Genomic DNA, 27,476 nt, shown 5'->3' on the forward strand with positions numbered 1-27,476 from the left:
TAATGCACTGAGCCAAACTTGAATGTGTCAAGAGCTTCATTTGGAATTTCCTTGTACATATTTGACATGGAGTTATGGTCCATCTTCTTCTTGGCATAGATATCCAAGTCCTCATCTTGCTCCTCTGGGGCATTAATGATCTGTGCCCACTCAGCCACTGTAGATTGGTACCTTGTACCCTCAGACATCCATGTGATCCTCCCATCTGGATAAAAGTGTGCCGTGGAGTAGAACTGCATGATAAGTTCCTCATTCCATTTTGTGAGCTTCTGCCCAACAAAGTCAGCTACTCCACAAGCACTAAAGATGTCAAATACTCCTGGGTAGTACTCCTCATTCTCCTTGATATATGTCCAGTCAACCCATCACATATCACAGACAATGGGCTTCTTATCTAGCAGCACCGTCTCATAGAAATCCTGCTGCTCCTTGGTGTGAAACATGTAGTCCACGGCAGTCTTTCTCCTTGAAGCATATGGGTCTGCTTCTCTCCACTTCCTGAGCCCTGAGTCTCTCCTGAGCTTCATATCCTCAGCCACAGGATGAGCATCATTGTGGTCTGGGATCTTGGGCTTGAGCTTCCGAAGGACATTCTCTTCCTCATCCTCAGCAACAGTCTCAGGCACTGGGGCGTTGTTCTTCTCAGCTGCAGGAATGCTCCGTGTGTTCCTCTTGGGCTTTGGCTTTGGAACTGGCTTGGCCTTGGAAGCAGCTCCCCCTGATTTTATGGCATCTCCCATTAGCTTGGGTGCCTTGGGCGCTGGTGCAGCTGCCTCTTCTTCTTCTTCCTCTTCCATGATGGAAGCTTTGCCAAGTACTCTAGCAACAGTCTTCTTTACCCTTTCCTTTCTCTTCTTGCCTTCTGCAGCAACTGGCTCTTGGGGAGTGGGCTTCTCAGTTGAGGCTCTTGCCTTTGACATGGGCTGCCTGCCTGCTGGCCTTTTGATTTTCAGCCCTGGCTTTGTGCCTTGAGCTAGCTCAACTCTCTTGGAAGTGGCCTCTTCCTCTGCCACATAGTCCTCATCTTCAGAGTCTGAAGTTTTCTTCTTCCTTTGTCTCGTGGCAGCCTTTGGCAAATTGCTAGGAGTGCTCCTGCTGCCTTCATCAGATGAACTGGAGGGACTAGTGCCCTCACTCATGACCACTTGCTGCTCTGACAGATTCTGGTTATCACTCTGGTCTGACATGCTGCAAACTGACTGCTGACCCTGTGAGTAGATTATAGAAGAGATAGAGTGGATGAGCATCACAAAATGCAGAGATTTTTGCAAAAAGAATGATCCAAAAACTTAGTTTTAGTTTCCCACTGAAATCATCTCGGATCTACCGATTTTCAAACTCGGTGATACCGAAGCAGTTTTGGAACCTAAATTAGTGAACTCGGTAGGACCGAGTCACAGTTCGGTGGCACCGAGACTGCTAGGGTTTCACTGAGTTCAAAAATCGGTCACACCGATAAGTAATTCTCGGTCAGACCGAGTCTCACTTGTGCAATGGCATAAGCCAAATCGGTGGGACCGAGTTTTTCAACTCGGTGGGTCCGAGATGGTTTCGGCGGAAAGCTAAACCTAGAATTTTCGAATCAAACCTAACCTATGAGTGTTTTGACTGGATAGAAGTTTATCAAACGTGGCTAGAAACAGTATGATCACAATGTGCTAGGAATCAGATTGAGGAATAGCACAAAGATCAAGTCCATACCCTAGTTCAGTGTGGACTTGCTATGGCGGCAACGGCGGGGCAGAATTCCCGTTGACGGCGACGGAGACCAGCGACTGGAGGCTGCTGGCGGCGAGAAGACGATCCGGAGACATCGAGGGTAGAGCAAGCTATCGCGCGGGCGAAAATTTCCAAATTTTGCCCGTGACTATATATAGCCCGACCCTGTCAGTGTGACCGAGTGGAACAACTCGGTGGCACCGAGATTCATAACTGCGTGCAGTTATTGAAACTCGGTGTGACCGAAAGGTTCAAATCGGTTGCACCGAGATCGAAAACCTAGATCAACTTAATGATCTCGGTAGGACCAGTGGAGTATCGGTCAGACCGAGAATCATAAAGAGGTTTTGGAAGTTTCAATCTATGACGAATCGGGGACTCCGAGCGCTCCTCACACAGAGTGGTTCGAATCTGACTTGATCAAATTTTGTGATGCAGCATGAATAGAGTTTGAGACGAGAAAAGCATAGATAGCTAGTGGAGGTTCTTAGGCATTCTTGTCCATCCACTTGGCAAAAAAAAAGATAAAGCCGAACAATCAAAGCAACAAGTGGATGTCCTCGAATGAGTAAAATATGCAACCAGCATGCTCACACAATAAGATGACAAATGAAATATGTGGCAAGGCATGCACAACCAATTCTAGCATCTATCAAGCAATTTGTGATGACTAGGTCATCTATATATGAGTATATTGACTTAGGAGTCAAGTGAGAACACTTGATCATAGGTCATACTCATCGTTTAAGCTCAAGTGGGGTTACCACTTTTACATAAAGCATTGTTGTGTTCACATCTTTAGAGTTGCTTTAGCTCAAGTCTTAGAGTAAAGCTCCCCCTAGATGTGATATCCCCCCTAAGAGGGATGAACTAACCTTGGGTTTTGTCGATGATGACTTCATGTAGATATTGAAGATGTGGATGCTCAATGTTGATGTAGATCTCTTGGAGCTATCCATTTGAGTGAATTGCACTTTCAATACCTACATGGGTTAGTCCCACAAGGAACAAACAAGGATATCCATAGACATAGAGTGATGCACACAAAAGATGATGTCCATGAAAACTTTTAGATTACCTTGTCCCTTGTCTTACCAACAAGAGGGTTTGTGACTCCTTGAACTAGTGCAAGATGTGGAAGTTGATTGCACTCGTTCTTGCCAAAATGATAAGAGTGAAGTATGTTGGCGGAGTCACCCTCCAGAACTCTCTAGTTCTTCTTCTTTTGGATCCACATCATCTTGATGGGAATCCTTGGAGTTGTAGTCGTACTTGATGAAGTAGAACTTGAAGTAGTCTTGGGAATCCACTTGACTAAGGTCTTAGGAGCTTCTTCAAATGCATCAATTTCCTCTTGAAGCTTGTCCTTGCCTTTTTGCTCGTAGTCTTGTGGTGGAAGATCATCTTAAGCTTGTGTCCCCTTGAAAGAAGTATACTTCTCTTGTTGAGGGACAAACTTTGTCTTGGGGTATTGATCTTCTTCCCATTCAACTCCATTGGCATTGAACTTTCGTTCAAAACCAACACCTTGATTCTTCCGGTGCATTCCTTGCTTGCACACAATTTCCTCGAATTGCTTACTCCCGGCAAGGCTTTTGTACACTCCTTTCTCTATAATTCCCTTCAATAAGCTATTTTCTTGCTCAAGTGTAACTTGGCTAAGAGAATCATTAGTGGAATCAAGAGAACTACTAGAAGCAACAATATTGAATTTAGCATAATCATTGTTACTACTAGAGGGAGAATCTTTCTTGTTAGACTTGACTTGAGGCATGTAAGTGGATAAGAGTAAACGCTTGGCAATGTAAGAAGAACTTTTCTTGCGGAGATCATCATTGATTGCCTTTAAGAACTCATGCTCTTGCTCAAGATTGAGCTTTTCAAAGCGTAGTTTCTCATGAGCTCTTAAAAGTTCTCGATGATCTTCGAAGATAGTGTCATGAGCTAACTTAAGAGTTTTTAGTTCTTTAGTTAGAGCCTCAATCTTCTCATTATCATTGTCATTCGTTTTATCTTGATTAGCATGATTAATTGGTCTTTCATCATAGTATTCATCACTTGAGTTGTCACCAAGCAAATCATCACCTAACAAGTCATCTTCATCACTATTGAAATAAACATACTCGGGGTGTGTTACCTTAGGACCTTTGGCCATGAAGCATCTTCCAATTCCTTCTTTTGGTGAGTCAAATATGTCGTAGGAGTTGGTTGACACAAGTGCTAGACCGGCAACACCTTCATCTTGAGTATCTTCGGAGCCGGAGTGATAACTTCTCTCGGAGTGGCTGTCGGAGTCGGAGCCGGATACCCATTCACCAACATGAGCTTGATGTCTTCTTCTTGTGTAGCTCCTTGATGATTTTTCCTTCCTTTCTGAATCCTTGCTTCTCCGTGAGTATCTTCGTTCATAACGATCATCTCTACTCCTTCTCTCTCTTGGTGGTGATCCTTTGCTTCTTCTTCTTGGAGAATCTTCTCTTCTCTTGTAGGAAGCCGTACACTCATTGGAATAGTGTCTGGGTCTTCCACAATTGTAACAGTTTCTCTCTCGACTAGAAGATCTTTTGTCATTGTAGGACCTTGACTTGGAGCTTCTATCTTTGCTTCTACTCTTGTAGAACTTGTTGAAGTTCTTCACCATTAAGCTCAATTCTTCATTGAAGTCTTGTTTCTCACTTGATGATGTAGGGGCTTCACATGAGGCTTTATAGGCACCACTTGATTTGTTGTGAAGTTCCTCTTTATCCTTAAGTGACATCTCATGAGCAACAATTCTTCCAATCACCTCCGTTGGCTTGAGATCTTTGTAATTGGGCATCATTTGGATCAATGTGCACACGGTATCATATTTTCCATCCAAGGCTCTTAGGATCTTCTTGATGATGAATCTATCGGTCATCTCTTCACTTCCTAAGCCGGCAATCTCATTTGTGATGAGAGCAAGCCTAGAGTACATTTCAGTGACACCTTCACCATCCTTCATCTTGAACTTGTCAAGTTGGCTTTGAAGCACATCCAACTTGGATTCCTTGACGGAGTCGGTACCTTCGTGCATATCAATCAAAGTGTCCCAAATTTCCTTTGCATTCTCAAGGCGGCTGATTTTGTTGAATTCTTTGGGGCACAATCCGTTGAAGAGAATATCACAAGCTTTAGCATTGTATTGCAACATCTTCAACTCATCCGCGGTAGCTTCACGGTTTGGTTCTCTCCCATCAAAGAAGTCACCTTGCAAACCAACACACACAATAGCCCAAATGGCGGGGTTATGTCCAAGAATATGCATTTTCATTTTATGCTTCCAACTAGCAAAATTAGTACCATCAAAGTAAGGACCTCTATGGTGATAATTTCCCTCGCTAGACGCCATACTCTCCTAGGTTGTGAAACCAAGGCTATGACCACAAAAAGCTATGGAGATCAAGCAAATGGAGACCAAAGCTCTGGTACCACTTGTAGGATCGAAAGTATGTCTAGAGGGGGGTGATTAGACTACTTGACCAAATTAAAACTTAACCTTTTCCCAATTTTAGTTCTTGGCAGATTTTAGCTATTTTAGGACAAGTCAAGCAATCATCACACAATTCAAGCAAGCATGCAAAGAGTATATTGGCAGCGGAAAGTAAAGCATGCAACTTGCAAGAATGTAAAGGGAAGGGTTTGGAGAATTCAAACGCAATTGGAGACACGGATGTTTTTCCCGTGGTTCGGATAGGTGGTGCTATCCTACATCCACGTTGATGGAGACTTCAACCCACGAAGGGTAACGGTTGCGCGAGTCCACACAGGGCTGCACCCAAGGGCAACGGTTGCGCAAGTCCACACAGGGCTCCACCCACGAAGGGTCCACGAAGAAGCAACCACCCACAAAGGGTCCACGAAGAAGCAACCTTGTCTATCCCACCATGGCCATCGCCCACGAAGGACTTGCCTCACTAGCGGTAGATCTTCACGAAGTAGGCGATCTCCTTGCCCTTACAAACTCCTTGGTTCAACTCCACAATCTTGTCGGAGGCTCCCAAGTGACACCTAGCCAATCTAGGAGACACCACTCTCCAAGAAGTAACAAATGGTGTGTAGGTAATGAACTCCTTGCTCTTGTGCTTCAAATGATAGTCTCCCCAACACTCAACTCTCTCTCATAGGATTTGGATTTGGTGGAAAGAAGATTTGAGTGGAAAGCAACTTGGGAAGGCTAGAGATCAAGATTCATATGGTAGGAATGGAATATCTTGGTCTCAACACATGAGTAGGTGGTTCTCTCTCAGAACATATGAGTTGGAATGGTGTGTGTGTTCTGATGGCTCTCTCACTTAATGAGAAGGAGGTGGAGGGGTATATATAGCCTCCACACAAAATCCAACCGTTACACAGTTTTCCAATCTCGGTGGGACCGAATAAATAAACTCGGTCTGATCGAAGTAGTAAACCTAGTGACCGTTAGGAGTTTCGGTGGGACTGACATGCAACTCGGTAGGACCGATTCGGTTAGGGTTTGGGCATAACGTAATCTCGGTGAGACCGATTACACAAACTCGGTGAGACCGAATTTGGTAACTAGCTAACCAGAGAGTTGGTCAGGCAAACTCGATGGGACCGATTTGCTCTTTCGGTGAGACCGAGTGGAACTCGGTGAGACCGAAAAGTTACAAAGGGGAAACACTGAGTTTACATTGCAATCTCGGTGGGACCGATTCGCTCTTTCGGTGGGACCGAAAAGTTACGAAAGGGAAACAGAGAGTTTGCAACCCCATCTCGGTGAGACCGAGATCCCTATCGGTAGGACCGAATTGCTAGGGTTTGGCAGTGGCTAATGACAAGTGAAACTCGGTGGCGCCGGATAGGAAGAATCGGTAGGACCGAGTTTGGCTTAGGGTTTAGGTCATATGTGGATATGGAAAAGTAGTTGAGGGTTTTGGAGCATATCACTAAGCACATGAAGCAAGAGGCTCATTAAGCAACACCTCATCCCTCCTTAATAGTATTGGCTTTTCCTAAAGACTCAATGTGATCTTGGATCACTAAAAAATAAAGTGAAGAGTCTTGAGCTTTTGAGCTTGAGCCAATCCTTTGTCCTTAGCATTTTGAGGGTTCCACTTTCACATCCATGCCATGCCAATCATTGAGCTTTCCTGAAATAATAATCTTGGAATAGCATTAGCTCAATGAGCTATATGTTGTTATGAATTACCAAAACCACCTAGGGATAGTTGCACTTTCACTCGAGCTGAGAGAAGAGAAGAGAGGGAGGCCCGACGACTGTTTCCGGAGACCGAAAACGTCCGACGTTAGACCGGCTACTATTGCCGCTATATTTATCCGTTGGGGCATCAAACGATCTCCGAACGCGATGAAACTTGACAGGCGGTCTATATACACTATAATAAGACCACACGTCAACTCTCATCCCATTCCAAGAACATTTTTCTAGCCACTTATAAAATACTATTTCAGACATGCCGCGGGCGCGTGCAAGTGTGGTTGGGCTCAGAACGGACAACGAACGGAACGAGGAGACCGGGCGGATGCAAGTTTTGAAAACACGATGATGCAAAGCGGATGATGACATGGCAAGATGCAACACGCAAGCAAAAGACAAGGCAACAACGGCGAATAACTGGAGGACACCTAGCACATCGGTCTCGGGGCATTACAAGGGCGTGATATCCGCTGTTGAAAGGGGTCATTTGAAAAGTTATTTCTTCGGACCGATAGTTCTCCGGCGTGCCAAATACTACATCAAGTGTGATTTTGCCTGCGCACCGCGCCTCCCGACTGGGAATAATTCCTCGGAAGGTTGCTGGCCAGCTGCTTGTTCTTCGGCCCATGAGTGTCCTAGCCATGACGTCTGAGGAGAAAACCATACTTACCATCCACGAGCCATGGACCCAGCACACGATCCACCATCTTACAGATGCCGCTGATGCAGACCACAATCTGCATCCGCTCCTGGACTACCTCCCGAGCTCCGCACCGGTGTTGGAGCAGCGCAGCGACGGAGCCCAAGGATACATCTCCACCACAAGGATGTCGGCGTCGCTGCACCATCCTTACTTGAATAGACTGGTTTCCAAATCCATCCAAAACCATAGGACCGATCGCCTTGGTGGAGTTGGATCTGAATTATATTTACCATCACCACCGTTGAAGCCAAGACAATGAACCACCCAAAACCTATATCTTTCCCTAATAATAAAGAACGGATTGATTCTGTGGGTTCACCGTCACAATACGCTTTTTCTCGTGAATTTACGCTTTTAATTTGAATTTAAAACATATACGTGAGGTGATACTAAATTTTGTCAGTCTGGACCAGGGCGCCGCACGCACACGGCTGGCCATCTCCCGTGGCATCACCCAGCCTCTTTGGTATGTGATGATACCATGGAACATGAGTTGGAGTCAAACTTCACCTTCCTCGCCGCCTTTGCTACCCTCCAATAAATATCGTTTCCCAGAAGAGGGGAGTAGAGGAGAAGCGGACGAGGATGCATACGCTGAGATCGATCCCGGTGTAAATTTTATCAAAACATCGGTGCCCCTCCTTCCTAGCAGAGGTCTGAGCCGAGAGCACCGTGCATGATGGCCCCCTTCTTCCCGGCCGTCTCGGCACCTCTCTCGACTGCGCTGCCGCCCCGGCTACTCGCGCGCCCGCTGCCGCTTGCTCCAGCGTGCCACCGCATCTTCTTCGACAGCAACGGGACGCGTCGTTATGGCACACAGGCAGCGCATCTCCCTCCGGCCATGAGAATGTCGCATTTTCCATGTCCATCGTGAACCACATCTACCGGTGCCCCTTTTGCCTTTTCTCGCCAATCTTTTGTGGCATGAAGACGCGTCCTCCTGAGGGTGGACAGGGGTCGGGCCCTCACCGAGCTGCCGTTTGGACCGGCCGCCGGCGGTTAGACCGGATCGGACCGAGCAACTTCGCGCTCCTGTTTTTAAGGACCAGACATGCGGCGTCAAAGCTCGGTCCGGACGGAGAGGACCAGCCATGGCGAGGTGGCAGTAACCATGGCGTCAGCTACGGGTCCTAATCAAAGGGGGAAACAAAGGTTAAAGCTACGGGGACTCACGATGAACCCAACGGCGAGGTCGGTGAGGCCGGGGAAGCAGCAACGGCAAGGTAATCGACGACGAATGACGATACTCGGACTTGGAGTTGGAGGATGATGGCGAGGGCTTCAGGGTGAATTCGGCTGAGTCCTTGCGCGGGGAAGGAGATCTCAAGGTTGTGGACCTCTTGGACAAGGTTGTTCGTTGCGGGGAAGCCAGTGGCCGTGTGTGATGTGCGTCGGTGGCCATGCATGCTCTACTTGTGCCTGCCCGCACCCAGCCGTGCGTGCACTGGTCCTCCCGTGGGCTGCAATTTGCACCGTGATTCGCTGAGCTTGACCCGTCGATCCTAGTTCCAGCTGCATCGTGGCATTTGGAGTTCAGCGCCACCGCATCAGCCATCACATGGAGCTGCTACTGCTGCTCTTGTGCTCTAATTTTCTTGGATGCTTAAGCAAAACTAATGAGAAGAGAGAGAGAGAGAGAGAGAGAGAGAGAGAGAGAGAGAGAGAGAGAGCATAGGAATCAGAGGATAGGATAGGCGCGTGTGTGGTGGAAAGAAATCAAAGATTTTTAGTGTAAAATATAATTGATTTCCTATTGCAGCACGACGCTGGAGCATGGCAGGAGCGGCGCGGCACGGCGCGATGCTGGAGACGGGCTCGGGACGGGGAGAGAGATGAGAGAGATACAGATTTTTGTGGCAAATAGCTGTTCGTGCAGCTCCGGCGGTGTAGTCAGATGGAGACACAGAGAGAGATGAGATGATATTCTTTTGTACTTTGCTGTTGTTCGATGAGATGAGATGGAGCAGGTTGTTTGATGCTGCTTATAAGATGGATCAATGGGGTTGAGAGAGAGAGAGAGAGAGATCAGAGTGAGAAGAGAGAGTTGTGGTGATTTTTTTAATTTTATGATGATCTTCGGTGTTAGTGCTACTACTATTGGAGCTGAACCAGAGATGCACTATATTGAGTACTTTGCAAATGAAAAAGAGAGAGGAAGATCGTGTTGCATAGTGCTTGCTTATGATGTTTTTCTGACGGTAAATTTGTTGGTTTGTTTGTTACAACAGACGCAAATAAATGGATTTACTGAGTGACTGAAACACAGTTCCGATGTAATTTAATAAGACTATTAATATATTTTGGGTTACCACAAAAGTGAACCGATGATATAGTGTGGATGTACTCAAGCTGAGGTATGCACCAAATATTAACCCAGATTAGCCTTTTGATCCCAATGCTCATATAAAGTGTTGTTAAGTATTGGCTTGAATCCTTCCTTTTGACGAAGACCCTCAATTCAAGTAATTCAAACCTTCTTAGTTCGTAACATTTGATGCATGAATTATTTCTCGTACTTTAATTTTGTTTTACTATTTTTAGGGTAATTGCTACTTTATTTATTCTTTAGTTCACGACCATTTCATCCAAGATACGTCATGGATAAAAAATGAGGATACATTAAACCAAGTTTTTCACAATTATTAACACAGCCTTTTCTCACAAGAATACCAGTCGCTTTGTTCGCCGGTCGCCTCGACCAGATCACCCGGTGCTCATTCACACCAGCAAGCAACTCCTTGATCTCTTCTATAAGAGGGCTAAACCTCGAACGGTCTTGATCTCTTGATTGGAAAGCATGTGCCACACCATGATTGTTTGTCTTGAGACAAAGTTTTTCAATACCCAATTCCATTGCCAACTGAACACCCGTTGTAACATTTGAGTGTAAGGATGGCAATGGGTCGAGTTTGGATCGGGTTGACCAATATCAAATCCATATCCATATCTATGGAGGCAGTCCTAGCTCATCCATTAAAAAATCCATGGGCAAAAAATTGTGACCATGTCCAAATCCGATGGATCTCCATACCCATTGGATATCCATCGGGTCCTCTCAAGACCTATACATAAGACATAACTCATTGCACAATGTGCACTCCGCATTGGCGTGCTTACTCCTCGCCGTGCAGTCGTAGCCCTTGCGTTGTCCCACTGCTGCGGCCATGCATCAATGCGTGTGTGGAAAAGCGAAGACGGAGGGGTCAAGGAGATATGGAGTTGGGTTGTCGCAGGCCAGTAGTGGCTGCTGCAGCGATCCACCTTACGTGGGGGTAGCGGCTGGCAGCGGCGGCCACCTCTAGGTCTATGAGAGGACTAACTCAAGGAGATGGCACCGATTCTCAACGACAAGTCATTTAATTAGTGTAGATAATAGGATGAGAAGGTGCGTTGGAGTATGTTACGGTGGGGATTGTGTAATTTCTTTTGGATGTTTTAGATAAAGGATAAAATTATAGTGGGACATGTGACTATGGGGTAGGGGTAGCAGAATATTGCTCGTTAAGTCAGAATGTCAGGTCGGGTTTGGATATATACATGGGTACAAGATTATGTCCATGCCCTATCCACGAGTAACTGGGTCGGGTTTGGGTGCTGCCCATGGGCGCAAAAGCATATCCAAACCCTATCCATTCGGGTTGGATATCCATGGGTATCCATGTCCATGGATAAAATTGCCATCCTTATTTGAGTGGTACTTCCTCCGTTCGGAATTACTTGTCGCAAAAATGGATGTATCTAGATGTATTTTAGTTCTAGATACATCCATATCCAAGACAAGTAATTCCGAACAAAGGGAGTAATAAATTACTTTTCTGTTTTCTAAACATTATGTTGCACCCGTTGCAACGCACAGGCACGGATTGACTTTGTCGGGTTCACCGTCACAATACACTTTCTTCTCACGTCATAATACGCTTTTACAATTTGTATGGACAAAATCGTAATTGTAATTGTAATCGTGATCGTAATTTTTTAAATAATAAATCACCTATTGCTTCCGCCCGCTCACCGTCATCGAAGTTTTTTTTTACAAAATTACCCTCAAAAGTTAATGGTTCGTACGATCAGTTTTTCATCAACGCGCGGATCGATTCCTCCATCGCTCGCCTGGGCCTCAGGTCGTTCATCCTGTGTGGATCCCGTGGAGGCTGAGGAGACGCCCGCCGAGGCTGATCCTGCGGGGCACTTCATCTAGGTGCGTATATTGTGGCCTGACTTCTTCATATAGGTGGTCCTCGACACCTAGCCCAAAGGCACGCGCGACCTACTCATTGCCGGCAAGCTGCAAGTCATCAAGATCGCCTGCAACCTCTGTGACATCTGCAACACCGACAAGTCCGACAAGCAGGCTTTTACGGTGCCTCGCGCTCTAGCTGCATGACGACCAGCCCCCGAGGCTCACCTGCAACGTCGTCGTCGTCCAAAATTTGAGCGACGTCGCCGGTAACAATGTTGTGCGCATAAAGTCTGAAAAAACCAACCGTTGTGCTCCTTCAACTAGAATCGTTGGAAGTTGGTGCGGTCGAGCGATGAAAGCAGATCGGTGGTGTGGCAAAGAATCGGTATCTTATTGTCTTGCTTTATTCGATGGTGTGGCAAGCAACTCCAGCGGCAAATAATCTTATTGTCTTGATTGATTGATTCGGTGGTGTGGCGAGAGAATCCAGCGGCAAATAAATCAAGACATAACTATGATCACATAGACTAATCCATAGATTGGCATATAATCGGTGGTACTAATAACAAGACGTTCATTGGTCTCTGAAAAATAAAGAAGCAGCGAAACATATGTGAGTCTTCTTTGCATCTTTTGAGTACTACAACTAGGTTTTGGCAGTGGCACACAATGGAACGCTAGAAACCATTGTGGGGGGTGGGAAGCCAAGCATGCCGGAGACTGATGACTGAAGAGAGTTATGGATGCTAGCAATCCTGATTCCCCTTGGTGGATCAGTGAATCATATAGGGATCAATCAGCATCAATGGAAAAGCCTGGGAAGTTCAGAGAGAAATCAAGGTACATGTGTGGTTATGTGTTGCCTACGTACAATCTTATATAATTTAGTTTACGCTAATTGTGCATATTGATAAATTTCTACAGCAAGATGCAAAATAATTGTTGTGTGAACATGTGCTAGATCCTTTTGTAATAATTTTGTACTACTAATAATTTATCAAATGCTTAGAACCGAGTTCTGGTTTGGATGCCCCTGATGCTCTGATTAGCCTTCTGGCTTCCGATCCTAATCCTATCCGTAACTAAATAAAGCTCTTTTTTTCACCGCAAAAAAAGAAGAAGCTTTTAAGTAGTGCATGACCATTAACGTTGCTGCTATTTGTTTGGCATGTAAGGACTGAAGTCTGTTGTTGTAATTAGGCTTGGTGAGAAGGGAGGCGTACATGGCTGAGGCGATGACGTTGTCGCATTCGTCTCGCCGTATATGACCTTCCTCGAGTAGTAGGGAAGCACTATAAATACTATCACCAAATATTAATTTTGGATATTTCAGACATAGTATTCAGTTCAGAGTGGCGAACGAGGTTGGAGACGATGCAGTATCCAAGGTTAGATCATTCCCTTCGTTCAAACCTCCCTCTCTTGCTATACGATATGTAGACGGACTGAATTTGATATGTGAAATGGTCAGCAGAAGATCGTACTATTTTGGCCTTGGATTCACTTCTGTAATACAAAGGTGCATGTGTTATCTTGGAATTGTGTTTTCAGGAAAAGGGCCGGTGGCCAACATTTGGGAAAGTCGGACCGACTAAGCCTCGTGGTTGTCCAAGGAGGGACATTGCTTCCAAACTCCCCTTTTCGATAACAAGGTTGCTCTTTATTGTAGTCAATCTTTACAAGTTACAAGTTACAAGAGGCGGGTATGGACCAGGTGCAAAGAGTAGTTTAGGGGGGGTACAACTCAATGAGGTTCTTTTAAAGTTTTAAACATTCCATTATGTTGTGACACAGGTGTGTCACCGTGTTGAAATAGAGATCCTGGACTTGTGCGGGTCGTGAGCCATGCTTATTAAGTTATGGGCATGTGATTTTTTTCCCGTTGCAACGCACGGGCATATTTGATCGTAAGCTACTAATGGATAAACGATCCACATGTGTGAATCTGATGACTCCACTCACCACCGACCACCGAGGTCATCGGCAGAGGGGAGCCGTCGGAGGACAGCAGCGGAAGGAAGCGCTCTTGGCGGCGGCAGCGAGATCGCTTTCTATAGATTATAAAGAAAACATGCTCCCTCTGTAAGCTAATAGAAGACCTTTTAGACCATTATAGACAATCTAAAATGTCTTATATTAATTAAGACCTTTTAGACCATGATAGATAATCTACAATGTCATGTATGTATGTCTCCGTAGCAAACGCAGAGTCTTAGAGCAACTTCAATGGGGCGACCCATTTCGTCCGCCCACGTCCGTCTGGGTCAGCGCGGACAAAAGTGGCGGCCCAACGCGCCGCCCCAAACGGACGCGCGTCCATTTTTCGTCCGCGGACGATCCATTCCAGGCCCATTTTTGAGCTGGATTTGCGTCAGCGCGGACACGAGAGGAATCGCGCACGCTCGCCCTCTTTCCTCATCGGGCCCGCTGGTCGGTGGCACATTGGATTCACACCCTCGCCCGCCTGCTACGTCGCTGACGCCGCCGACCATTTTTTCAGATAAAAATGGATACATGGATAATTCTAGCGTACACAGATAAAAAGAAAAGACCACTACTCGTCGATTTCTGACTCCGACTCGGTAATGTCCTCCTCCGATGTCTGAATGTAGGCGTCAGCATACGCCTCGTCTTCAAAGTCCTAACCCGCCGTTTCTCGTAGCTTCAATTTCAATTGAGCTGCCTGCTTCCGCGAACGCTTGTCCTCCCGATAGGCGGCTCGCTCCCTCCTCGCGTCCCTCTCCGATCTCAATTGCTTGTAGAACTGGCGCTCATCGATGATGTCCTGCGGGTAGCCTCCACGCCACAGCACCAAGGCTTCCACATCCTTCTCTGCGATGGCGAGGCGACGCTGCCGCCTCCGATGGACACGACGATCCTCGTCGGTGAAAAGCCGCGGGAGAGGCGCCAGATCCTGCGGCCGCTGGCTCGACACGTTGGGAAAATTCATATCCCGACGAGGCCTCAGGAGGCGCCACGCCGCCGCATCGTGCGCGCGAGCCGCCTCCTCTGCGGTGTCGAAGGTGCCGAGGGCGAGACGTTTCTTGCGAAACTAGATCTCGGCAGAGAAGGCGCCGGAGCGGCGCTCGCGGACTCCGCGAAAATCCGAAGCGCGTAGGCGGCGGATCGACATGGTGGCGCAGAGGCGGCGAGAGTGGGCGAACGACAGAGTGTGGAGAGAGAGCCTTCTTTTATAGCGAGCGCCGGCTGTGGCGCGCGCGCGAACCTTTCCCGCGTGCTGGAGCGTCAAAATCAGGGCGACGACACGATGTTAAACGCGCGCGGTCATGAAAATGGGTCGGCCCATTGGGCGCACTGCCGACGCAAAACTAAAAAAGGGCGGACGACTCCAAAACTAAAAGAGGGCGGACGGCGGGCGGGCGGCCGACCCAAACGGACAAAAACGCCGTCCATTTAGGTCGGCCCGTTGGAGTATCTCTTAGTGGTATTCTCAGTGACTGGGTATTGTACTTAGAAATAAAGGCAAGCCCGCTAGAAGGTGGTGCATGGACGGAAACCGAGCCGGACTCAGCCTAGAGCACCGTCTTAATTCCCAAATCCCAAATAAAGGGGCCAGCCCAGCCCGGCCGGCAGGACCCCAACCAAACAAACCATCACGGGCTTGAGGGCTTGTGGTCTAGGGTAGGTATCCGCCATGAATCCCCATCCCGCCGCTGCCGCTGCCCCTAGAACATCTTGTACTGGTACATACTTTTGGGCAATCCTGAGGTAGGCTTCGCAAACTGCAGGAGATCCGAATCAGGATTGATGGTTTTCAAATATTTCTATCTTTCTTTGCGAACAAATTTTCGCTACATTACATTTATGCAATAGTTTTTTAAACTTGTTCGCAGAGGCTGATCGACCTCCCGGGATTACTATGGCTACTTGACGTCGCCACTTCCCCAGGTGGTTCCGGCCCTAGGCGTGCTGGCCCGGCTATCCACAAGAAGGCACCACTCGCCGCCACTAGTCCGATTGAGTACCTCCCAGCCGGCGGGGCGGTGGCGCGGTGGTCGCCTGGCAACCAGCCGCGGCAGCAGCAGCAGCTGCCACGGCCTACCTGGTCCCTCAAGAACCACTACGGCGATCCCCTCTTCGAGATTTTCGGGGTGTATGCGAATTTCCCCCTCGTTGGCCAAGTACTGGCCTCCGGCGGCATGGTCACCGACATCATCTGCCAGCTCCAAACTGCCAAGCCGTTTTACTCACAAATTAAAGCGCACGATGGGCAATGCAACATCCCGAATCCCAACTTGTTGATTTCAGGGTACATATGTATGATCTTGCCAAAACTTTCTCATCAGTCTCTTCTAGTTGGTATTTGTCCGGCTCACATATACAGTACTACTATTGCATGTATATATGCAGATGAAGCTGCCTCCGACGGGGCCATCTACTTACATCTCTGCCTGCTCAGGCGTCGCCCTCGGAGTGAAGATGGTCGCGTCCAAGAACAATGCCGAGGAGGAGCTATCCAGCCTGGTGCTGGACTGGGACGACGACTCGCCAATGTCTGACAAATGCGGTACCGGATGGGCAACACGCCGAAGAAGATTGATGGCCGACTTGGCATCTCTGGTGAATATGGTGATCTTGGGATCAAACGTGTCTGTGCACGCGGTGATGGGACCGTATACACTGGCAGAGCTTACAGGCTGACAGGGTATGCACATCCGGAATTCCGGATGCACAGGCCGAGCTCGACGGCGTCACTTATCACCGTGTAGACCACGTCTATGACGCCTTTGCTTGTTTCGATGGAGATGGTGTTGCATTTGTCAGACATTGGCAAGTCGTCATCCCAGTCCAGCACCAGATAATTCTAGCATACAAAGATAAAAAGAAAAGACCACTACTCGTCGATTTCTGACTCCGACTCGGTAATGTCCTCCTCTGATGTCTGAATGTAGGCGTCATCATACGCCTCGTCTTCAAAGTCCCAACCCGCCGTTTCTCATAGTTTCAATTTCAATTGAGCTGCCTGCTTCCGCAAACGCTTGTCCTCCCGATAGGCGGCTCGCTCCCTCCTCCTCGTGTCCCTCTCCGGTCTCAATTGCTTGTAGAACTGGCGCTCGTCGATGATGTCCTGCGGGTAGCCTCCACGCCACAGCACCAAGGCTTCCATGTCCTTCTCTGCGATGGCGAGGCGACGCTGCCGCCTCCGATGGACACGACGATCCTCGTCGGTGAAAAGCCACGAGAGAGGCGCCAGATCCTGCGCCCGCTGGCTCGACACGTTGGGAAAATGCATATCCCGACGAGGCCTCAAGTGGGGCCACGCCGCCGCGTCGTGCGCGCGGGCCGCGTCCTCTGCGGTGTCGAAGGTGCCGAGGGCGAGACGTTTCTCGCGAAATCAGATCTCGGCGGAGAAGGCGCAGGAGCGGCGCTCGCGGACTCCGCGAAAATCCGAAGCGCGTAGGCGGCGGATCGACATGGTGGCGCAGAGGCGGCGAGAGTGGGCGACCGACAGAGTGTGGAGAGAGAGCCTTATTTTATAGCGAGCGCCGGCCGCGGCGCGCGCGCGAACCTTTCCCGCGTGCTGGAGCGTCAAAATCAGGGCGACTGCACGATGTTAAATGCGCGTGGTCATGAAAATTGGTCGGCCCATTGGGCGCACTGCCGACCCAAAACTAAAAGAGGGCGGACGGCCCCAAAACTAAAAGAGGGCGGACGGCGGGCGGGCGGCCGACCCAAACGGACAAAAACTCCGTCCATTTAGGTCGGCCCGTTGGAGTTGCTCTTAGTGGTATTCTCAATGACTGGGTATTGTACTTAGAAATAAAGGCAAGCCGGAAGGTGGTGCATGGACGGAAACCGAGCTGGACTCAGAGGGTGCTTGGATACGTTTTAGTCCCATGACTAAAAGTAGTGGGACTAAAACTTGCTAGCCTCACCTATACTTGGATCCAAATACTAAAGAGACTGAAATCAAGTTATTGAGCATTTATTATCCTCCAAACCCTCCAATCCAGAACTCGCATGTGTTAAAGGAGAGGAATTAAATGAGGAGAGAGAGGGCTAATGCATATTTTAGTAGGTTTCCTATGACTAAAAAATTTTAGCCTCAAGACTAGTCCTAGGCTCTCTTTAGTCAGGGATGCTTGGAACTTTAGCCTTTAAAAGAGACTATTTTTAGTCAGACTAAAAATAGTCCCTTGGATCCAAGCACCCTCTCAGCCTAGCGCACCGTCTTAATTCCCAAATCCCAAATAAAGGGGCCAGCCCAGCCCGGCCGACAGGACCCCAACCAAACAATAGATTGGATTTTAACACCCGGGTGTCTAGGCACCCGGTTATCTCAGCCTAGCTGCTCGGGATCTGGACCGGGCCTGTACCCCTGGTTCTATTAACAGTCTATAGGATTCCTTTAAGCGCCAGCTCTGGGCCTATTCTCTCACTGTTCATCGTAGGGCAGAATCCCACCTCGCCTGTAAGTGGCAAGTCTACATCAAGGAGTACACCTGTCGGCCTGTGTCTCAAACAAGTGAAAAGACGTGTCGAACTCCACCACGGGCATGCATCGCCGATGGAATGAATATAATAGACTGCAGCCACTCGTGATCCTTGACACATGCCGATACGGATGGCTGAAACATGCACCCGGTACATGTATGGTAGTGTGCCGGATACAGGATACAGATACATGTGCCTGAGTTAGGTTCCTATCAGACGTACATTGCTCATTTCCACCACGTTCAGTCCCTGTCAGCGCCTGACGCCAGTATGACTAGTTCATGTACCCGGCTCACGAGTTCATGCCTCACCTCTCGGCTTCTCCATGACACGCGCCAATCAGGTTAAAGCTTGTATGTGCCCGGCACAAATTTGGTAACATGCTCATCTCATCTCATCTCGGTCAAGAACATTTTACTGCTCACCGAAAGGAAGGAACAAGTGATGGCAATATACTAATATATTCGTACAGAAACTAAACTAACGGTGATGTGAAACCTCTAGGGGTCCACGTTCCTCTGACCATGATTAAGAATACTACGTGGGAGTATACGAGATGCCTTGCATGTGCTGCCTATGGGTTGTCGCTTCAACCATGCCCGCCTGACCTCGTGACAGTCCTACACATCACAGTGCTAGTACTTGTGACCTATCCTGCCTGCACAGCCTAGTTGTGCCGCTGTTTGTCTGATTAATCGCCTAGCTAATTATTCTGACACTGCAAAAGGTCTGCCGCTGGACAGAGCACAACACGAATCTTAACAAGGCTGAACAGACATGATAAGGGGGAGTCGGGACTCCCGGGTGCTCCCACACCTTTTCGAACCAAACAAACCAGCACGGGCTTGAGGGCTTGTGGTCTAGGGTAGGTATCCGCCATGAATCCCCATTCCGCCACTGCCGCTGCCCCTAGAACATCTTGTACTGGTACATACTTTTGGGCAATCCTGAGGTAGGCTTCGCAAACTGTAGGAGATCCGAATCAGGATTGATGGTTTTCAAATATTTCTATCTTTCTTTGCGAACAAATTTTCGCTACATTACATTTATGCAATAGTTTTTTAAACTTGTTCGCAGAGGCTGATCGACCTCCCGGGATTACTAGGCTTGCTTGACGTCGCCCCTTCCCCAGGTGGTTCCGGCCCTAGGCGTGCTGGCCCGGCCATCCACAAGAAGGCACCACTCGCCACCACTAGTCTGATTGAGTACCTCCCAGCCGGCGGGGCGGCGGCGTGGTGGTCGCCTGGCAACCAGCCGAGGCAACAGCAGCAGCTGCCACGGCCTACCTGGTCCCTCAAGAACCACTACAGCGATCCCCTCTTCAAGATTTTCGGGGTGTATGCGAATTTCCCCCTCGTTGGTCCCTCAAGAATCATCTGCCAGCTCCAAACCGCCAAGCCCTTTTACTCACAAATTAAAGCGCACGATGGGCACTGCAACATCCCGAATCCCAACTTGTTGATTTCAGGGTACGTATGTATGATCTTGCCAAAACTTGCTCATCAGTCTCTTCTAGTTGGTATTTGTCCGGCTCACATATACAGTACTACTATTGCATGTATATATTGTTGGAAATATGCCCTAGAGGCAATAATAATAAATTGATTATTGTATTTCCTTGTTCATGATAATCGTTTATTATCCATGCTAGAATTGTATTGATAGGAAACTCAGATACATGTGTGGATACATAAACAACACCATGTCCCTAGTAAGCCTCTAGTTGACTAGCTCGTTGATCAATAGATGGTTATGGTTTCCTGACCATGGACATTGGATGTCATTGATAACGGGATCACATCATTAGGAGAATGATGTGATGGACAAGACCCAATCCTAAGCATAGCACAAGATCGTGTAGTTCGTATGCTAAAGCTTTTCTAATGTCAAGTATCATTTCCTTAGACCATGAGATTGTGCAACTCCCGGATACCGTAGGAGTGCTTTGGGTGTGCCAAATGTCACAACGTAACTGGGTGGCTATAAAGGTACACTACGGGTATCTCCAAAAGTGTCTGTTGGGTTGGCACGAATCAAGACTGGGATTTGTCACTCCGTGTAAATGGAGAGGTATCTCTGGGCCCACTCGGTAGGACATCATCATAATGTGCACAATGTGATCAAGGAGTTGATCACGGGATGATGTGTTACGGAACGAGTAAAGAGACTTGCCGGTAACGAGATTGAACAAGGTATCGGGATACCGACGATCGAATCTCGGACATGTATCGTACCGATAGACAAAGGGAATTGTATACGGGATTGATTAAGTCCTTGACATCGTGGTTCATCTGATGAGATCATCGTGGAACATGTGGGAGCCAACATGGGTATCCAGATCCTGCTGTTGGTTATTGACCGGAGAACGTCTCGGTCATGTCTGCATGTCTCCCGAACCCGTAGGGTCTACACACTTAAGGTTTGATGACGCTAGGGTTATAAAGGAAGTTTGTATGTGGTTACCGAATGTTGTTCGGAGTCCCGGATGAGATCCCGGACGTCACGAGGAGTTCCGGAATGGTCCGGAGGTAAAGATTTATATATGGGAAGTCCTGTTTTGGTCACCGGAAAGGTTTTGGGGTTTATCGGTAATGTACCGAGACCACCGGGAGGGTCCCGGGGGTCCACCAAGTGGGGCCACAAGCCCCGGAGGCTTGCATGGGCCGAGAGTGGTGATGGACCAGCCCTTGAGTGGGCTGGTGCGCCTCCCACAAGGCCCAAGGGGCAGCTAGGAGGAAAAAAGGGGAAACCCTAGGCTTAGATGGGCCTAAGGCCCACCCTAGGGGGCGCCTCCCCTTCTCCCCTCTTGGCCGCCTCCCCTTTCCCATCTAGGGCTGCCGCCCCCTAGGGGTGGGAACCCTAGAGGGGGCGCACCCTCCACCCTCTCCCCTATATATAGTGAGGCCTAGGGCTGCCCATAACACGCGATTTGATCTCTCTCATTGGTGCAGCCCTCCCTCTCTTTCTCCTCTCCCATGGTGCTTGGCGAAGCTCTGCAGGATTGCCACGCTCCTCCATCACCACCACGTCGTTGTGCTGCTGCTGGATGGAGTCTTCCTCAACCTCTCCCTCTCTCCTTGCTGGATCAAGGCGTGGGAGACGTCACCGGGCTGTACGTGTGTTGAACACGGAGGTGCCGTCCGTTCGGCACTTGGTCATCGGTGATTTGGATCACGACGAGTACGACTCCATCAACCCCGTTCACTTGAACGCTTCCTCTTTGCGATCTACAAGGGTATGTAGATGCACTCTCCTTCCCCTAGTTGCTAGTCTCTCCATAGATAGATCTTGGTGACACGTAGGAAAATTTTGAATTTCTGCTACGTTCCCCAACGGTGGTATCAGAGCTAGGTCTATTGCGTAGTTACTATGCACGAGTAGAACACAAAGTAGTTGTGGGCGTTGATTTTGTACAATATGCTTACCGTTACTAGTCCAATCTTGATTCGGCGGCATTGTGGGATGAAGCGGCCCGGACTGACCTTACACGTACTCTTACGTGAGACTGGTTCCACCGACTGACATGCACTAGTTGCATAAAGTGGCTGGCGGGTGTCTGTCTCTCCCACTTTAGTCGGATCGGATTCGATGAAAAGGGTCCTTATGAAGGGTAAATAGCAATTGGCATATCACGTTGTGGTTTTTGCGTAGGTAAGAAATGTTCTTGCTAGAAACCCATAGCAGCCACGTAAAACATGCAAACAACAATTAGAGGACGTCTAACTTGTTTTTGCAGGGTATGCTATGTGATGTGATATGGCCAAAAGGATGTGATGAATGATATATGTGATGTATGAGATTGATCATGTTCTTGTAATAGGAATCACGACTTGCATGTCGATGAGTATGACAGCTGGCAAGAGCCATAGGAGTTGTCTTAATTTATTTATGACCTGCGTGTCAACATAAACGTCATGTAATTACTTTACTTTATTGCTAACCGTTAGCTGTAGAAGTAGAAGTAATAGTTGGCGAGACAACTTCATGAAGACACAATGATGGAGATCATGATGATGGAGATCATGGTGTCATGCCGGTGACAAGATGATCATGGAGCCCCAAGATGGAGATCAAAGGAGCTGTATGATATTGGCCATATCATGTCACTATTATTTGATTGCATGTGATGTTTATCATGTTTATACATCTTATTTGCTTAGAACGACGGTAGTAAATAAGATGATCCCTCATTAAAATTTCAAGAAAGTGTTCCCCCTAACTGTGCACCGTTGCGACAGTTTGTCGTTTCAATGCACCACGTGATGATTGGGTGTTTGATTCAAACGTTCACATACAACGGGTGTAAGACAGATTTACACATGCAAACACTTAGGTTGACTTGACGAGCCTAGCATGTACAGACATGGCCTCGGAACACAGAAGACCGAAAGGTCGAGCATGAGTCATATAGAAGATACGATCAACATGAAGATGTTCACCGACATTGACTAGTCCGTCTCACGTGATGATCGGACACAGCCTAGTTGACTCGGATCATGTAATCACTTAGACGACTAGAGGGATGTCTATCTGAGTGGGAGTTCATAAGATGAACTTAATTATCCTGAACATAGTCAAAAGGTCTTCGCAAATTATGTCGTAGCTCTTGCTTCTGTTCTACTGTTTAGATATGTTCCTAGAGAAAATTTAGTTGAAAGTTGATAGTAGCAATTATGCGGACTAGGTCCGTAAACCGAGGATTGTCGTCATTGCTTCATAGAAGGCTTATGTCCTTAATGCACCGCTCAGTGTGCTGAACCTCGAACGTTGTCTGTGGATGTTGCGAACATCTGACATACACATTTTCATAACTACGTGATAGTTCAGTTGAACGGTTTAGAGTTGAGGCACCGAAGACGGTTTTGTAACGTCGCGAAACATATGAGATGTTTCGAGGACTGAAATTGGGATTTCAGGCTCGTGCCCACATCAAGAGGTATAAGACCTCCAACGATTTTCTTAGCCTGCAAACTAAGGGAGAAAAGCTCAATTGTTGAACTTGTGCTCAGATTGTCTGAGTACAACAATCGCTTGAATCGAGTGGGAGTTGATCTTCCAGATGAAATAGTGATGGTTCTCCGAAGTCATGACCACCAAGCTGCTTGAGCTTCGTGATGAACTATAATATATCAGGGACATATATGATGATCCTTGAGATATTCACGATGTTTGACACCACAAAAGTAGAGATCAAGAAGGAGCATCAATTGTTGATGGTTGGTGAAACCACTAGTTTCAAGAAGGGCAAGGGCAAAAAAAGGGATGCTTCATGAAACGGCAAATCAGCTGCTGCTCTAGTGAAGAAACCCAAGGTTGAACTCAAACCCGAGACTAAGTGCTTCTGTAATAAAGGGAACAACCACTGGAGCAGAATTACCCTAGATACTTGGTAGATAAGAAGGCTGGCAAGGTCGATAGAAGTATATTGGATGTATTATGTTAATGTGTACTTTACTAGTACTCCTAGTAGCACCAGGGTATTAGATACCGGTTCGGTTGCTAAGTGTTAGTAACTCGAAATAAAAGCTATGGAATAAACGGAGACTAGCTAAAGGTGAGATGACGATATGTGTTGGAAGTATTTCCAAGGTTGATCAAATATCGTACGCTCCCTCTACCATCGAGATTGGTGTTTGCGTTGAGCATAGACATGATTGGATTATGTCTATCGCAATACGGTTATTCATTTAAAGAGAATAATGGTTACTCTGTTTATTTGAATAATACCTTCAATGGTCTTGCACCTAAAATGAATGGTTCATTGAATCTCGATCGTAGTGATACACATGTTCATGCCAAAAGATAGTAATGATAGTACCACCTACTTGTGGCACTGCCACGTAAGTCATACCGGTATAAAATGCATGAAGAAGCTCCATGTTGATGGATCTTTGGGCTCACTCGTTTTTGAAAAGTTTGAGGCATGCGAACCATGTCTATTGGTGTATATGCATAAAGAAACTCCATGCAAATGGACCGTTTGGACTCACTTGATTTTGAATCACTTGAGACATGCAAATCATACCACATGGGCAAGATGACTGAAAGCCTCGTTTTCAGTAAAATGGAACTAGAAAGCAACTTGTTGGAAGTAATACATTTTGATGTGTGCAGTCCAATGAGTGCTGAGGCATGTAGTGGATATCGTTATGTTCTTACTTCACAGATGATTTGAGTAGATGTTGAGTATATTTAGTTGATGAATCACGAGTCTGAATTATTGGAAGGTTCAAGTAATTTCAGGGTGAAGTTGAAAGATCGTCGTGACAAGAGGATAAAAGATCTATGATATGATCATAGAGATGAATATCTGAATTACGAGTTTGGCATAGAATTAAGACATTGTGGAAATTGTTTCACAACTAATACAGCCTGGAACACCATAGTGTGATGGTGTGTCCGAACATCATAACTACACCCTATTGGATATGATGCATACCATGATGTCTCTTATCGAATTACCATGATAGTTTATGGGTTAGGCATTAGAGACAACCACATTCACTTTAAATAGGGCACCACGTAATTCCGATGAGATGACACCGTATGAACTATGGTTTAGAGAAACCTAAGCTATCATTTCTTAAAAGTTTGGGGCTGCGACGCTTATGTGAAAAAGTTTCAGGCTGATAAGCTCGAACCCAAAGCGGATAAATGCATCTTCATAGAACACCCAAAATAGTTGGGTATACCTCCTGTCTCAGATTCGAAAGCAATAAGGGATTGTTGTCTTTTCTCGAGGAAAAGTTTCTCTCGAAAGAATTGAGTGGGAGGATGGTGGAGACATGATGAGGTTATTGAACCGTCTCTTCAACTAGTGTGTGGCAGGGCACAAGAGTTGTTCCTGTGGCACCTACACCAATTGAAGTGGAAGCTTATGATATTGATCATGAGACTTCGGATCAAATCACTCCCAAACCTCGTGGGATGACAAGGATGCGTACTACTTCAGAGTGGTACGTAATCCTGTCTTGGAAGTCATGTTGCTAGACAACAATGAACCTACGAGCTATGGAGAAGCGGTGGTGGGCCTGGATTCTGATAAATGGCTCGAGGCCATATAATCCGAGAGAGGATCCATATATGAAAACAAAGTGTAGACTTTGGAAGAACTACTTGATGGTCGTGAGGCTGTTGAGTACAGATGGATTTAAAAGGAAGATGGACAATGATGGTAAATGTCACCATTAAGAAAGCTCGACTTGTCGTTAAGATGTTTTCCGACAAGTTCAAGCAGTTGACTACGATGAGACTTTCTCACCCGTAGCGATGCTAAGAGTATGTTGGAATTATATTAGCAATTACTGCATCATTTATGAAATCTTGCAGATAGGATATCAAAATATTGTTTCCTCGACGATTTTTGAGGAAAGGTTGTATGTGATACAACCGGAAGGTTTTGTCAATCCTGAAATATGCTAATAAGTATGCAAAGCTCCAGCAATCCTTTTGAGGACTGGAGTAAGCATCTCGGAGTTGGAATGTATGCTTGGATGAGATGATCAAAGATTTTGGGTGTATACAAAGTTTATGAGAAACTTGTATTTCCAAAGAAGTGAGTGGGAGCACTATAGAATTTCTGATGAGTATATGTTGTTGACATATTGTTGATCAGAAATGACGTAGAATTTCTGGAAAGCATATAGGGTTATTTGGAAAGTGTTTTTCAATGGAAAGCCTGGATTAAGCTACTTGAACATTGAGCATCAAGATCTATAAGGATAGATCAAAACGCTTAATGGTACTTTCAAATGAGCACATACCTTGACATGATCTTGAAGGTGTTCAAGATGGATCAGTCAAAGAAGGAGTTCTTGCCTGAGTTGTAAGGTATGAAGTTAAGACTTAAAGCTCGACCACGGCAGAATGGAGAGAAAGGACGAAGGTCGTCCCCTATGCTTAAGACATAGGCTCTACAGTATGCTATGCTGTGTACCGCACCTGAAGTGTGCCTTGCCATGAGTCAGTCAAGGGGTACAAGAGTGATCCAAGAATGGATCACAGGACAGCAGTCAAAGTTATCCTTAGTAACTAGTGGACTAAGGAATTTTCTCGATTATGGAGGTCATAAAGAGTTCGACGTAAATAGTTACGTCGATGCAAGCTTAACACCTATCCGGATAGCTCTGAGTAGAGATGCCGGATATGTATAATGGAGCAACAATTTAGAATAGCTCCATGTAGAACAGTTATTTGGAATAGCTCCAAATAGAACGTGGTAGCTACATCTAGGAGATGACATAGAGATTTGTAAAGCACACACGGATCTGAAAGGTTCAGACCCATTGACTAAAACCTCTCTCACAAGCAACATGATCAAACCTAGAACTCATTGAGTGTTAATCACATAGTGATGTGAACTAGACTACTGACTCTAGTAAACTCTTTGGGTGTTAGTCACATGGGGATGTGACCTGTGAGTGTTAATCACATGGCGATGTGAACTAGATTATTGACTCTAGTGCAAGTGGGAGACTGTTGGAAATATGCCCTAGAGGCAATAATAATAAATTGATTATTATATTTCCTTGTTCATGATAATCGTTTATTATCCATGCTAGAATTGTATTGATAGGAAACTCAGATACATGTGTGGATACATAAACAACACCATGTCCCTAGTAAGCCTCTAGTTGACTAGCTCGTTGATCAATAGATGGTTACGGTTTCCTAACCATGGACATTGGATGTCATTGATAACGGGATCACATCATTAGGAGAATGATGTGATGGACAAGACCCAATCCTAAGCATAGCACAAGATCGTGTAGTTCATATGCTAAAGCTTTTCTAATGTCAAGTATCATTTCCTTAGACCATGAGATTGTGCAACTCCCGGATACTGTAGGAGTGCTTTGGGTGTGCCAAATGTCACAATGTAACTGGGTGGCTATAAAGGTACACTACGGGTATCTCCGAAAGTGTCTGTTGGGTTGGCACGAATCAAGACTGGGATTTGTCACTCCGTGTAAACAGAGAGGTATCTCTGGGCCCACTCGGTAGGACATCATCATAATGTGCACAATGTGATCAAGGAGTTGATCACGGGATGATGTGTTACGGAACGAGTAAAGAGACTTGCCGGTAACGAGATTGAACAAGGTATCGGGATACCGACGATCGAATCTCGGACAAGTATCGTACCGATAGACAAAGGGAATTGTATACGGGATTGATTAAGTCCTTGACATCGTGGTTCATCTGATGAGATCATCGTG

The sequence above is a fragment of the Triticum dicoccoides genome, chromosome 3A (genome assembly GCF_002162155.2).
Source record: "Triticum dicoccoides isolate Atlit2015 ecotype Zavitan chromosome 3A, WEW_v2.0, whole genome shotgun sequence".
NCBI classification, from domain to species: Eukaryota; Viridiplantae; Streptophyta; class Magnoliopsida; order Poales; family Poaceae; genus Triticum; species Triticum dicoccoides.